Source organism: Aythya ferina (genome assembly GCF_964211825.1).
Source record: "Aythya ferina genome assembly, chromosome: 1".
Lineage (NCBI taxonomy): Eukaryota > Metazoa > Chordata > Aves > Anseriformes > Anatidae > Aythya > Aythya ferina.
The window spans coordinates 73,665,666-73,681,487 of NC_140296.1; the positions used below are offsets into that span (position 1 = coordinate 73,665,666).

At 39.3% G+C, this 15,822-nt stretch overlaps 1 long non-coding RNA gene across 1 annotated transcript in view; it reads left to right on the forward strand.

Moving 5' to 3' along the window:
- Window positions 1-5,606: 5,606 nt before the first annotated feature.
- The window catches only part of LOC311429740, a 37,367-nt gene continuing 27,151 nt past the window's right edge, over window positions 5,607-15,822 (forward strand). Inside the window, exon 1 of the long non-coding RNA XR_014688372.1 lies at window positions 5,607-5,961. This is a non-coding gene — a long non-coding RNA (uncharacterized lncRNA). The remainder of the gene's footprint in view (window positions 5,962-15,822) is intronic.

The following is a 15,822-nucleotide window of genomic DNA, read 5'->3' on the forward strand; positions in this document are numbered from 1 at the left end:
CTCTTTAAACCAAGTTCTTCATACATCATTGAGGAGGTTAACGCACTCTCAAGACCATCTTTTTAATTACATTTTAACTACAGCTGTACTCACAGAAGCAATTGCATGGCTGAATTATCTTTTGTGACCTTAGTTCCCTGCTCTTCTGAACTGTGATTTTTCTGCATATTTGGGGGAATTTTTCTCTCATTTAACTGAATGTTGTTGTGGTGTTGACTGTCTTAGATATATTTATCAAAGTTATTTCTAAACTCTTCAGTGGTGAAGGTGTATCAAATTTGTAACAAGAGCTACTCTAAAACAGAGAGACAATGCTATGATAGCATTCACAGAATCACAGAATGGTCAAGGTTGGAAGGAACCTCTGGAGGCCATGTGGTCCTACAACCCTGCACACGGAGGACCGTGTCTTGATGGCTCTTCTAGGAGGGAGACTCCACAACCTCTTTGGACAATCTGTGCCAGTGCTCAGTCACCACAGTACAGTACAGTACAATGTCAGCACAGTACAATGTGTTTTCTGATGTTTACACAAAACCTCCTGTGTTCCAGTTTGTGCCCATTGCCTCTTGTCCTGGCACTGGTCGCCACTGAAAATAGCATGGATAAATCCTCTTTGCAAACTTATTTTGAGTGTTTCTACACATTGATAAGGTCCCCCCACTCCTACTCTTCTCCAGGCTGAATAATCCCAGCTCTCTCAGCCCCTCCTCAGAGTCAGTGGAGAGGTGTTTCACGCTCTTGATCATCTTGGTGGCCCCCAAGCTGGACTCCTTCCAGTATGTCCTTGTCTCTCTTGTACTGGGGGGTGGGGAGGGGGAGGGCTGGGGGGTGGGCAGAACTATGCACAGGTGTAGCGTTATGGCCTTATTTGCTACATTTGCTACATTTCACAGAAACACGGAATCACAGAATGGTTCAGATTGGAAGGGAGCTCTGAAAATCATCTAGTCCAAACCCTCTGCCAAGCAGGATCATTTAGAGCACATTGTGCAGGATGGTCTCCAGGCAGGTTTTGACTGCCTCCAGAGAATCTGTCTGGGCCACCTGTTCCAGTACTCTGTCATCCTCACAGTAAAGAAATGTCCTCTCATATTTGTGCCTATTTCCTCTCATGCTGTCACTGGGCACAACTGAAAAGAGACCATCTCCACCCTCTAGACACCCTTCCCTCAGATATTTATACAAATTGAGGAGGTATCCCTTCAGTCTTCTCTTTTCCAGGCTAAACAGGCCCAGATCTCTCAGACTGTCCTCGTATGACAGGTGCTCCAGTCCTCTGCTCCAGTCCTATGAATCATCTTCATAGCCCTCCTCTGGACTCACTCCAGTGATGTCCCTCTTGTACTGGGGAGCCCAGAACTGGACACAGCAATCCAGGTGTTACCTCACCAGGGCTGAGTAGCGAGGGAGGATCACCTCCCTTGTACTGCTGGCAACACTCTTCCAAATATAGCCCAGGATACTGTTGGCCTTCTTGGCCACAAGGGCACATTACTAGCTCATGGTCAGCCTGCTGTCCACCAGGACGCCCAGGTCTCTCTGCAGAGCTGCTCTCCAGCATGTCAACCCCCAGCCTGTATCCATATTGTCTACAACTTCCTTGGTACATGACAAACAGTAAGGAACTGACAAAAAGTGACACAGCCAATATTCTCTTTCCTTATCAGAGTGGAAGAAAACATGGATCTCCTTACGGTATGTAATTTTAGCACCAAAGAATTTATCCCCAGAACATATAAAACTAAATCTGCAATATATATATTTTCTTTCATTTAGCCATATTTTTGTTTGTTTTGTTTGTTTGTTTGTTCATTTTATGGAATAGTAGTTGCAGTTGTAATTAAGTCTGAATTATTAGTTTTAGAATTATGTGTTTTATTTCATTTGAACTTGGATCCCAGTCCCATGAAGATTTATACAAATTAAAAAGCTCAAGTACATTATTATAGAGGCTCCCTTACACCACTCAGTTTTCAGTGCTACAACAATAAGGTGTAATTTCCTCTAAAACTACTATTTAACCAAACCAGTCAACCAAACAAACAGTTTCTTTAATTTTTAATACTATTTCTATTTTTCCCATCCATTATAGAAAGAGAAGTATATACTTTAAACACATTAAAGTTTAGCACTTTGCTGCAAATTTTATTCAGAAAACAGATGGGTGTGAAGAAATATCTTTCCTCTGTAAAGGCATCTGGTTTTATCCTTATGTAACTTGAAACTTTGATTTCATTTTTAAAACTCATTCTAGGATATAACATACAAAAACAATATTGATGTTGTGATGAAATTTGAAGTGCACAATGAATTGCTTAGCTTAAAAATATTTTAAGTTATTAGCTTTAAGACAACTGAAAGTCTACATACCACCCAGGGCATGGATAGAGCTAAATCCATAAAATACTTGGGAAAATCTGGTCTTCAGGAAATTTGAGTGAAAGAGGTTGGATTCACAGTAGAATAGCCTTTCAATATCAAATCCATATTTGTCACATGTATCCAGGTATGCATTCCAATTATAGTGATTTTACAATTTTTTACATTTTTTCAAATGTACAAAACTTTTCAATTTTTTACATTTGTAAAAGTTTTCCTTTGATTTCAATTTTGTTGCTTTGCATATGGAATTGTGTGTAGAGTAGGACAGTGTTTTATATGAGTGAAGACTATTAAATTGTCCTTGCTAATAATACACAGCTTTGGCTTACGACTTTGAAAATTTTTAAATATTGGACCATCATATCAAGACATCATAATGTATTGGAAAGTTATGCTCATAATACCGTATTTATTTTTTTTTCTATTACAAGGTGGCTTGTTTGTTTGTTTTTCTAACACCCTGTAAATTATGGTTTCTACATAATTGCCTTGAAAAGCTGAATGGTAAAATTACAGGCACAAATTAAGTGCTGGGGATCAAAGTGTTTTTTTGGTAGTCATTTTGGCTAGTCTTGGTAGCTTGACTGAGCACATTACCTGTGAGATAATCTCTAATGTTTTTTATGGTTGTATGAGTTTCTTCCATTCAGAGCACAGGACACCTGTAGAAAACTTGGAAAACAGAACATAGATATGAATAAAGATATGTTCTTCGATATCTAAATTTAAGCTCTTTGCTCACACAGATTTGTCTTCTGAGATGCTCATCACTTGTCTGTGTCAGTGTAGTTATTTGAACTTCAATGCAATTATCTGAAATATTGGTATTTTTGTTGGACAATTGATTGCTGAGAGTTTAGGCTGTTATATTAAAAATTCAACATGTTGTCGGTCAATAAGATATTCATCAAACAGCATATTTATAATATTTTTTCACTAGTACTTAAATAACCAACCAGTAGAACAGAGAATAAAATAAGAGATTCTGTAAAGGTGACACTTGCTTTTGTGAAAATGTGTTTTTGTTATTCAATTATATTAAGAGAAATGAAGGAATTACAAAAATATTTAAGGCATTTATTTTTCCAGCAACATTCTCTCAAACTCTTCTATTTTCTTATAAGACACAACAGAGGATAATCAAACTACTTCATAAGTACAGATTCCATATACTGAAATGAATTATATAAATACAGTGTATTAAGATGAGCATGAAAGTTCAGAAGTGCCATAAGAGCATAACATAGGACTGTTTGCTAGTGAGATACCCCATCTAGCTGCCTGTCATTATAAGTGTGTGCCCTGTTTCATATGCAAATCATAAACTCCCTGGGACAAAAGGTATTTTTAAAACTGGTATGAAAAAAAACATTCTGTGGACGTGGTAAGCAACTGCAATTCATTAAATATTTCCACAGACGATTACATAATAAAAAGTGTCATATAGCTGAAATAAAGAGCAATTAAAGCCATTAATTAAAATAGGATTATTATTATTTTTTTTTCTGTTACACTCAGGAACACTGTTGTTTTGGAACTAAATGAACTTATGTATTTAAAAACTTATTATGTTGCTTCATATTTATTGCATGTGTTCATAGTAAAGTATTGCATTAGCAATTTTCTGCCAGGAATCTCATTGTACTTCACCAGTGTGCATGTTTATAGCCTTGTCACTGCCAGAATGCATGAAGAACCAGAAAATCCCTTCCTTGTAATGTCAATTATGAGACAAGAATATAGCACAAAATGTAGTGACACAATTTTAATTCATAATCGTTACTGATGTAAAATGTTATGTTGTGTAGCTCTCATGAGCACATTCCTTTTTTGTTTTAGCTTATGTATTTCTAGATACAGAAGGTGTTGACTTTTTCTTTTCTCATATTTTTTCTTTTTCTTTTGTTTGGATGGGGGGGGGGTAAATCAGTTACTTTTCAGAGCACAAAAATAATCAAAAAATAAAGGAAAAGAAAAATAGTACCTCAAAGGATGACACTCTAATGTTTTGTGAGGACAGATTGTTCATTAGCTTCATATTTAATACTTCTCTTTATTTTCTTTCAAAGTGTCTTTCAATGCTGCTTATGGCAATCTGTGCTGGAATGAACTTCAGTCTCCTGGTCCCAAGCTGAGACAGGCTCTGCACAGAAATATGTGAATTTTCTTTTTAATCTCTTGTTTTATGTCTAATAAATTATTTTTTTTTTCAAAGAATAGTTGATGTTTATTATACAAAGAGGCAATAACATTAGTTGCACAGTTTAAAATTATGAATAAATTATTACTAAATAAATATTGTTGCATTAAAACGAAAAAAAAAAAAAAGAAGAAGAAAAAAAAATAAAAAGATATTAAAGATATTGCACAGAACATAGAAGCTATTTTAAATCATCCTGAAGTTTAATTTCAAGTGGATTATTTACATTTTTTGTCAAAACCAGAAAGCCTTTGTTGTGGTCTAACCTGGCTGGCAGCTAAGCACCACACAGCTGTTTGCTGACCCTCACCCCTCCCTCTCTGGGATGTGGGAGAGAATCAGAGAAATGAAAGCCTGCGGGTTGAGATAATGACAGTTTATTAGGACAGAAAATAAAGGAAAATAATAATAATGATAATAGTACTACAACTAATAATGTGTACAAAACAAGTGATGCACAATGCACTTGCTCACCACCCGATGACCGATGCCCAGCCTATCTCCGAGCAGCCGGTCCCCCCACCCCGGCCGTCACCCCCCCCCCAGATTAATTGTTCAGCATGACTCCATACAGTATGGAATACCCCTTTGGCCAGTTGGGGTCAGCTGGGATCTGTCCCCTCCCAGCTCCTGTTCCACCCCAAGCCAGCCTGCTGGCAGGACAGTGTGAGAAGCTGAAAAGTCCTTGGCTTTGTGTAAGCACTGCTCTGCAACAACCAAAACTTCAGTGTGTTATCAACAGTATTCTGTAGTGGGTTTACATGGTGTTATAGATGGAGTGGTAATTCGTGTCGAGAAAATGGTTGATATTAATAAAGAAGGGGGAGATTTGGGAATGTGGGCCGTTGGAAAGCCCCATGATTGAGATAACATTAGACTCTTAACGACGAGGCCATCAGGAATGTAAAAGAGTTTAGAGGGAACAAAGAAGGGTGATTCAGGAGACTCCATGCAGTCTCTGGTTGCTTGTTCTCCAGCTGGTTCTCTTGTTCTCCAGCCGTTAAGGCATGGATGTTTCCGGGTGTTTGCTGTTGTTGTTACATTCAAAGTTGTTTGACCAATGAAAAGTTGTTTTGAAAAGAACTGCTGTGGAGAGAAGGGTATAAGAGGGGAGCCTGCCCTCAAGATAAAAAAGGCAACACGATGAAGTTACATCAATAAAGAAGCAGGAAAAAGAAGTTAAGAGGAACAAGCCGGCAGAACGGAGACCAGGACAGGAACAGGCACTTTGATTGCCTCATGAAGATAGGTTCGGACAGACTCAGCAAATCGCTCAGAGAAGCTCGTACAGAAAGTTGCTGGGAATAGGCGCACTGGAGCTGGAGAGAAGCTTGAGCTGAGACAAGCAGAGCCGTGCACACAACTGCCTCTCGCTGGTAAGCAGTTGCGCATTATGGGGAATCATACGTCCTTAGGAACAAAGACTGTCCTGATAACCTTACAGCTTATTCTCCTTATTAACAATTGGCAAGAAAAGGAATGGAAAATGGAGACTGTTAAGTCATGGAACTTAAAGGATTGTTTGTTACCTTTTCTGATAGTGAATATATATAGGCGTACTCGATTTTAGTAAGTTATGGAACTTAAAGGATTGTTTGTTACCTTTCCTGATTGTACGTATGTATAGGCATAATCGGGTTTAGTATGTAAAGCAATGTTCTGTATATTTATAATGATTGGTGTTTGCGTGTTGGTGGAGCGTAGACTCCCCGCACACCCAGCGCTGTCTACTTGCCTTTTATAGCTTTTATAGCTTTTATACCTTTTAGAAATATTTGCTTTATAAATATTACAAAATTCAGATTGAGTTGAGATCTCATTTATAACATTAGTAATCAAGAAAAGGAATGGAAAATGGACACTGTTAAGTCATGGAACTTAAAGGATTGTTTGTTACCTTTTCTGATTTTACATATGGACAGGCATATTCGATTTTAGTATGTAAAGCAATGTTCTGTATATTTAGAATGTTTGATGTTCGTGTGTGCGTGTTGGTGGAGCATAGACTCCCCGCACACCCAGCGCTGTTTACTTGCCTTTTATACGTTTTAGAAATATTTGTTTTATAAATATTACAAAATTCAGATTGAATTCAGACCTCATTTATAACACATGGCAAGGTTTTGGTAGCAGGGGGCCATAGGGATGACTTCTTAGAAAAGAATCTGGATAGATACGGGCCCTGTCACTACCCAGAGCCGAGCCAATAAGTGATGTTGTTTGCAGCTCTGTGAGAGCATATTTAAGAAAGGGGGAAAAAAAACTGTTGCATCTGGGAGAGTGTGAGGAGTGAGAAACAGCCTTGCAGGTACCAAAGTCAGTGCAGAAGGAGGGCAGGAGGTGCTCCAGGTGCTGGAGAGAAGTCTGTGGTGAGGCCCCTGGTGGAGCAGGCTGTCCCCCTGCAGTCCATGGGTCCCACATGGAGCAGATCTCCATGCTGCAGCCTGTGGAGGAGCCCCTGGTGGAGCAGGGGGATGTGGCCTGGAGGAGGCTGCGGCCCATGGAGAGCCCCTGCAGGAGCAGGTCCCAGGCCACGGCTGCAGCCCGTGGAGAGGAGCCCACACAGGAGCAGGGGTCTGGGGGGAGCTGCCGCCCACCCGTGGGGGACCCGTGCTGGAGCAGTTTGCTCCTGGGGGATGGATGGACCCCGTGGTACGGAGCCGTGTGGGAGCAGTGCTTGAAGAGCTGCTGCCTGTGGGCAGCCCCCACAGGATCAGTTCGGGAAGAACGGCATCCCTTGGGAGGGACCCCATGTGGAGCAGGGGCAGAGAGTGACCATGAAGGAGCACTGCCAGAGGTGAAACATTAGGGACTGACTGCAGCCCTCATTCCCCCATTCCCCTGCACTGATCAGGGGAAGGAAGTGGAAGAGGGCAGATTGGGAGATTGTTTTTCGTTTCTTTCCTTTGTTTCTCACTTCTGTAGCTTGTTAGTAATAGGCAATGAATCTTACTGTCTCCCTACTCTGAGTCTGTTTTGCCCATCACAATAGTTGTTGAGCGATCTTCCAGTCCTTATCACAGAATCACACAGAATCACAGAATTTTCTAGGTTGGAAGAGACCTCAAGGTCATCGAGTCCAACCTCCAACCTAACGCTAACAGCCCTCCACTAAACCATATCCCTAAGCTCTACATCTAAGCGTCTTTTGAAGACTTCCAGGGATGGTGACTCCACCACTTCCCTGGGCAGCCTGTTCCAATGCCTCACAACCCTTTCTGTAAAGAAGTTCTTCCTAACATCTAACCTAAAACTCCCCTGGCTCAACTTAAGCCCATTCCCCCTCGTCCTGTCACCAGGCACGTGGGAGAACAGGCCAACCCCCACCTCTCTACAGCCTCCTTTAAGGTATCTGTAAAGAGCAATAAGGTCACCCCTGAGCCTCCTCTTCTCCAGGCTGAACAAGCCCAGCTCCCTCAGCCGCTCCTCGTAGGACTTGTTCTCCAGGCCCCTCACCAGCTTCGTCGCCCTTCTCTGCACCCGCTCAAGCACCTCGATGTCCTTCTTGTAGCGAGGGGCCCAAAACTGAACACAGTACTCGAGGTGCGGCCTCACCAGAGCTGAGTACAGGGGGACGATCACCTCCCTAGCCCTGCTGGTCACACTGTTCCTGATACAAGCCAGGATGCCGTTGGCCTTCTTGGCCACCTGAGCACACTGCTGGCTCATATTCAGCCGACTGTCCACCATCACTCCCAGGTCCTTCTCTGCCTGGCAGCTTTCCAACCATTCCTCTCCCAGCCTGTAGCTCTGCTTGGGGTTATTGCGCCCCAGGTGCAGGACCCGGCACTTGGCCTTGTTAAACTTCATGCAGTTGACCTCAGCCCATCGGTGCAGCCTATCCAGATCCTCCTGCAGAGCTTTCCTACCCTCAAGCAGATCGACACACGCACCTAACTCGGTGTCATCTGCGAACTTACTGAGGGTGCACTCGATGCCCTCGTCCAGATCATCGATGAAGATATTAAAGAGGACCGGCCCCAGCACCGAGCCCTGGGGGACGCCACTAGTGACTGGCCTCCAACTGGACTTGGCTCCATTCACCACGACTCTTTGGGCCCGGCTATCCAGCCAGTTTCTAACCCAACGAAGCGTGCGCCAGTCCAAGCCAAGAGCAGCCAGTTTCTTGAGGAGAATGCTGTGGGAGACGGTGTCAAAAGCCTTGCTGAAGTCAAGGTAGACCACATCCACAGCCTTTCCCTCATCCACCCAGCGCGTCACTCTGTCATAGAAGGAGATCAGGTTCGTCAGGCATGACCTGCCTTTCATAAAGCCGTGCTGACTGGGCCTGATCGCCTGCTTCCCCTTCAAGTGCTGCATGATGACTCTCAGGAGGATCTGCTCCATGAGCTTTCCTGGCACTGAGGTCAAACTGACAGGCCTGTAGTTTCCTGGGTCTGCCCTCCGGCCCTTCTTGTAGATGGGCGTCACGTTTGCTAGCCGCCAGTCGATTGGGACCTCCCCCGATAGCCAGGACTGTTGATAAATGATGGACAGCGGCTTGGCCAGCTCCTCTGCCAGTTCCCTCAGTACCCTTGGGTGGATCCCATCTGGCCCCATCGACTTGTGCACATCTAAGTGCCGTAGTAGGTCACCAACCAGTTCTTCATGGATAATCTTCATGGAACTGGTGAAGAAATGAAATTCTCTTATCTCAACCCTTGAGCCCTTTGCATCGTATTTTCTCCCCCTTTCCCTTTGAGGAGAGGGAGTGAGAGCGGCTGAGGTGGAGCTCAGCCACCCACCCGAGTAAAACCTAAATCCCAGTAAAATCTTAAATCCCAAACATAGCACCATACCAGCTACTAGGAGGAAAATTATTGTAGCTGAAACCTGGACATCTACTCTCAAAGTTGTAGGACAGTAAGATGCAGTTTATTAAACTAGTTATTTAATACATCTTTGTGTTCCTCTGTATTCCTCCATCTTTACAGGAAGCTGCTTACAGTATCCCTAGGGTAAGGAAAACCACAACAAGAAAGTCGGTTCCTGTTGCTTGGAGTCAGAGAATAATTTGACCAAAACCACATACACATACCAGAACTACATATGCTAAGATTTTTTTTTCTGGATATTAAAGAAAAGGAAGTAATTGGCAAACTCCATTCATTTTACACTGAAGTAGATGTCTGAAATAGTCAAGATTAATCCATGGTTGGTGCCTATTGAGCATAAATGCAAAGGGCCTGACTGAGATGTAGGCTTCTGTATTGTGGACACTGAGGATGGTCTTTAAAAAACAAACAAAAATGTAACCGTGAGGTAGCAACATACTTTTGCTCTCATCTTGCTAACGTGAGTAATGTTTTACTGTAGCCTAATTTGATCCCTAAACATACCTTTTCCAGCAGGTGTAATCCAGATATTTTAAACAATCTTTCCCCAGAAGTCTCAGCTTTGATTTCAGTTGTTATGTCTGTTGAATTCTGTTTACAAATCATTTTATGTTTGCTGGTTCTCTATTCCCCATTCACTGCTTCTCCTTTGTTGCAGAGTGATTTGCAGTAGCAATGAATTTTACTAGCTGTCTATTTCCTCTTTCTTTCTTTCCTTGACTATGTGCCATGAACAAATGTAACACATTCTGCTAGTGGCACTGGGGAGGACAGAAGCAGAACAAGATCCTGTGAAGTATTCTCCTTGGAATAGATTGCAGCTCTGAAGTCAATATAGTCAATATATTTTATGAAGCAATAGTACTGAAAAGAATTCCCTCCACAGCTAAGCTCAGGCTTTTTTTTTTTTTTTTTTTTTCCTGAAAAAGTGGCTTTTCCCCCCCACATGACATGTTACATTACTGAAGTCTTGTGTATGAATACATTCTCCTGAGAAGAGAAAATGTACAGGGTAACAAGAATCTATCAAGTCAAATGAGACTTTCACTGCAAAACAAAAGTTCATTTTAATTTCTGGAAGAAATAGAGGGAAAAACACATCAGCCATTTCTCTCTATTGTTGTTTCAGAAAAAACAAACAAACAAACAAACAAAAAAAAACAGTTTACAAGAAATTCACAAAAGGTTAATTAGCTGGAGTGGGAGTGACTTCAACACTAACCCAATGTCAGTATACTATATGAATTTATGCAATTCATTCTTTATCTAGAAATCTTAACAAGTAGTGGTCCAGGATCATGGCCTTTGATGTCCAAATAATAACATTTCACAAAAACATAACATGTTAGTTTTCACAAGACCACTTTTGACCAAAAACAAAGAAAGATCTTTCCATCTGCTCAGCATAGCCCGAGACTAAGGACTCAGAGAGATCTTTCACTGGCTGTAAAAGGTGCAAAGTCACTGAACATTTCATTTTTCATTTATAAGAAAGAGAAGGACTGAAAGTAGTCATAATGGTGTGATTTGAATTATTAGACTACTTGAATTTCTACTTCCTGTGCTGCAGACAAGTCCAATTTGCTGACCTAGTCAGCAAATTTCAACACACCAACCAGACTGTCACATTTGCTCCTGTCACATTTTCTCACAACAAGGTTAACACTATTTCTTCCTACTCATGTCACCAATTAATTTTTCCACCAAAGAAAAGACAACAGATGAATCATCTTGGCCAGAGTTGTGGCATTTGGCTATCCAGGGCAATGAATTTGTCCTTTAGACATTGCCAGAAAGAATACATATAAATTTCATTTGTTCTTTTATTTATTTATTTTTCCTTCAGTGGAAGCACCAACCTGTGTCTTTAGACACAGATTGTAGAAATTTAATTCTCTTTAAAACTTCAGCTCGTCTTACAGATGAAAAATCTTATAAATGAAAGAGGAATCTAAAAGCAAAAAATGTTATTGGATAAGCACTGTATTCTTACAAAATTTGCTAAAATTTAATTCTAATTAACTTAGGGAGTGTCATTTGTGTTACAAGAAATAATTATTTATTATGAAGTTATGACATTTAGCAGAAATGGGGCAATTTTGCCAGTGATCCAACAATCCTTGGCAAAGCAATTTAAAAATTATGTCAGGCAGATTTCCAGGCCTGTGTGGGTTTTAGCCAGCTCTCTTACATTGCTCTTGTTTGTATTGGAGGCTTGCAAGACTTCTTTCAGTCCTAAATATATTTGTAAGACTGGAGTATTTGTGTTAATCAATTTGTACAACCTAATATGTTATATATGACAATATTTACAAATTGAATTATACCCGTAACTCTTATTATTATTCATTATTACTACACCAAATGCACAGAAGAAATATGGCATTTTTGATTTATTATACATGCATATCTTTTTTTTTTTTTTTTTTTTAATAAAACTCTGAGCAATACTTAAATAGATGTGGGCTGAAAAACACTGCCTGAAAAAAGTTTGTAAATGTGGAAAGCAGAGATTTATGGCTTCCGCACATTGCAAATCATATAAAGAAATAAGATAGATTAATATCCAAAATGTCATACTGTCAGAACTTGTCATGCTGAACAAGAAGAATATGAAACTATGAAAACTGTAATGCACTTTAGGGGCTAAATTATGTCTCATAAAACTGGGAAAAATCCATAAAAACAATTACTTTCAACTTCCAACCACTGTTAAAGGAGATGTGCTCCATCTTAATTGCAGGAAAAGTACCTCATTACATCTACAAGCTTGAACTGGGCAGATCTTCTAGCATCTAAGAAGCCAAAAATCCTGTATGTCATTGATGCCTTCTCATTGATACAAACAGGGACTTTGTACATTGAAGAAAATCATACTCAAAAAACATACATGCAAAATAGTTGTAACTTCTAATGAAACTTATCTATAGTGAGAACTGCAAACCACGAAACAAACAAAGAACAAAAAATGTATTCCACTTGTTCTCTTTTTCTAAAAGCTTGAATTGATCACACATCTTCAAAACTCTTCTTCTTTTTCAACAATAAGCATTTTCTTTGCCCTTGGGTACACAGAAAATTTTAACCTGTTCCACTTACCCATAAAATGGGACCTTAGTATTTATGAACGTGAGTGCAACAGGATATGATTATAATACTGTCTATGGTTGCATTTGCAGAAACATGAAGTACAAGAGGTATCATGGTAATTCTGCTTCTTTTACATTAAATTGATAGTCACATTGGTAAATGTAAGGGAAAAATATTATCACAGTGGATCCCACAACTCACAGGAAGGGACACTGTTGGTCCTTCCTGAAGTATACATTAGAGTTATATTAAATAAATCTTATTTAATAATAACATGAATTAGATAGGGGTGGGGGGGAGAGAGTAGGAATATGACTTTTTAGAAGTTTTCACTTTTTCTTTTTTTTTTCTTTTTTTTTCCCACAACAAATTGCAAAACACAAATTAATGATTTTCCTAATTTAAATGTCAACTGTTTGAAATGTTGTATCTTGTTTCTGCATTCTTCCTTAATATCTGTCATGGTTTTGGCTGGGATAATTTTCTTCCTAGTAGCTGGTATGGTGCTGTGTTTTGGATTCAGGATAAGAATAATGCTGATAACACACTGATGTTTTAGTTGTTGCTCTGCAGTATTCATTAAAGGAAAATCAAGGACTTTTCAGCTTCTCATGCCGCCCTGCTAGCAAGGATGCTCTGGGTACACAAGAAGCTGGACAGGTGACCCAGATTGGCCAAAGAAATATTCCATACCATATAGCGTCATACTGTTTTTGTCTGTTTTCTTTTGCTGATGGTGGTTTTTTTTTTATTATTATTTTTAATTATTTCTCCTTTTTCTTTCCTATTAAACTATCTATAGCATATAAATACTTGGAAGCAGGACATGCTTAAGGAAAGGACAAGCATAAATCTTGCCCTGACAAGCCATGGCTCCTGGGTGGCTGGACCTCTTTAGGGTCTGACGGGGCCTCCAGAGACTGACCAGGCAGCTCTGACATGATGGGAGTCACTCAGAAACCTGAGACTGGGCACTGTGGGGAGGTAAGATCTCAGGGCCAGGCCATTCTATTAGGAGTCAAAGTGACAAAGCCCTGCATGGCTGTGGGCACTGCCCTGTAGTGCTTGAGTCAGGTCTCAGTACAGCCCAAGCTAACTCTCAGAGTGCCATGCAGCAGCTCCCTGGAGATCAGGGGAGGCCCTCACAGCCAGGTCCATCCTACCACCAGGCAATTGGGGACACCAGGGTAGCCATGGCACCAGAATCCTATATATGTGAAAATTATTTTGTTTTTCATAATAACCAATATTTTTTCTTTGGTTTTAATTAATATGAATTCTGAACAACATAACTGAAGCACTGATGATATTTACTGCTACATACAAATTTCCAGATATACTTAGATATTCTTCTTCCAAGTACCATTCGGTGCATATAACCTTATTACTTTCATATGGACATTATAGATGCCAAGATACAGCTTTTAAATCTGGGAAAAAAGTAATAAATAAAAATAAAATACAGACTAGAGGTAAAATAGAATAGAAGTAGGGGTATTTTTACTAGAGGTAAAACTAGACTAGAGGTAGCCCAAATCTACTGTGTAGCTGCATGGTTAAAACTGTGTTTTGTAACGAGGAAGTTAATGTATCTATATATAATTTTATCATTAGTAATCATCAGTAGCAATCACACAGTGCTCCCAGGAAATACAGATTTTGAGACAGTAAATGCTGTTTTACAAATTCCTCATTGGCAAAAGTTTAGGCTTCTTTGGTTAGGCTATTTAAATATAAAAACTTCTGTCCTGTGGCTGGGGTCATACAACAATCACTTTTTAGTTCAGAGTTATTCAATATACCTATTAATAAGTTAAATAAATAAATAAATAAATAAATAAATAAATAAATAAATAAAGACATTGTTGTCAGTTAATTGTGGAAACCTGTGACTTTAAAAGGGCTTTGGAGGTCATAAGGAATAGTTACGTGAACATTAGCTACTCCTTTAAGTATCTGGTTGTGAAAGCTCATCAAACAATTGATGAATAATGAGAGAGATTATATGTCTTTATACAGTTATAGCCTAAAATTAATTAATCTGTGGAACAGCAGGCTGGGAGGAGAGAGAAGAGGGATCTGTTAGGTTATTAGTTAATAAAGGAATAAATAAATAAATGAAGATAACCTCAAGCACTAACATTACAGCAGAAAAAAAAAATAGAAGAAATTAAAACTCTTAGTTGAAACAAAAAACATTCTAGGAAAGAGTCTTTCAGAGAACACTTAGGTTTCTAATCATCCTTTGCAGAATGTAATTTGTGTCTGCAAAATTTGAAGCACCTGTTGGTTTTGTGATTTTTTTCCCTTGTAAAGACTTCTTATTTTTGCTTTTTTTGAGACACTTAAAATCTAGTACAAGATCAGAATGCAATAAATGCTGTCACAGAATCACAGAATCACAGAATTCAGTATCAGAATAGTAAATTATTTAATGTTTTCAATTTAAAATGCATTAAAACATCAAATTAATATTCTTAGGACACTATGAAAATAAAGACAAAAAAATGATTTCAAGGTCAAATAATATAACTAAATGTATGGAACATGCTAAGAATGTTTTTTTTTTGTTTTTTTTTTTTTTTTTTTTTGTTTGTTTTGTTTTGTTTTACATTAGTATTTACTCTGAAGGTGGCTCCTGCAGCCAAAGGGAAAAAAAAAAAAAAAAAAAGAATAAAGTGTTGGATAATATATGAGAAAGTAATCATTAAAATGAATTATTAACCATTAGAAGAAATAAGCTTTCCAATGTATAATGGAGTCTTATCCCATTTGGTACTTGGAACAGTGACTGACCTCTTCAAGCTCCATTTGGAAATGACTGATAGCCAATATGTTAAAATAAAAATCTCAAAAAAGCACAGATTATTTTACACAATTCCAGGATTCAAAAACAGAGAGAAGAAATGAACAATCACACAAAAGCAAGCAAACAAACAAACAAATGAAACCTCCTAACTAAAATGTAAGTATATTTGATCTATTATTTTTATTCATTTTGTAATTATTTATTATCAAAATTATTGTTGAACAAATGTGTTTCGAGAATCACAAAATAAAGGTGGCAGAAAAGGATCTCTACAGTTCATCTGATTGAACCTACTGCTCAAAGCAGAGTCAACTTCAATGTTCGGAGTCACAGAACCACAGAATGTCTGAAACTGGAAGGCGCCTCTGGAAATCACCTAGACCATTCAACCCTGCTTACAGCAGAGTCAGATAAAGCAGGTTGGCCACGACTATGCCCAGTCAAGTTCCGAGAACATCACCAAGGACAGAGACTCCACAACCTCTTTGGGCAACCTGTTACAG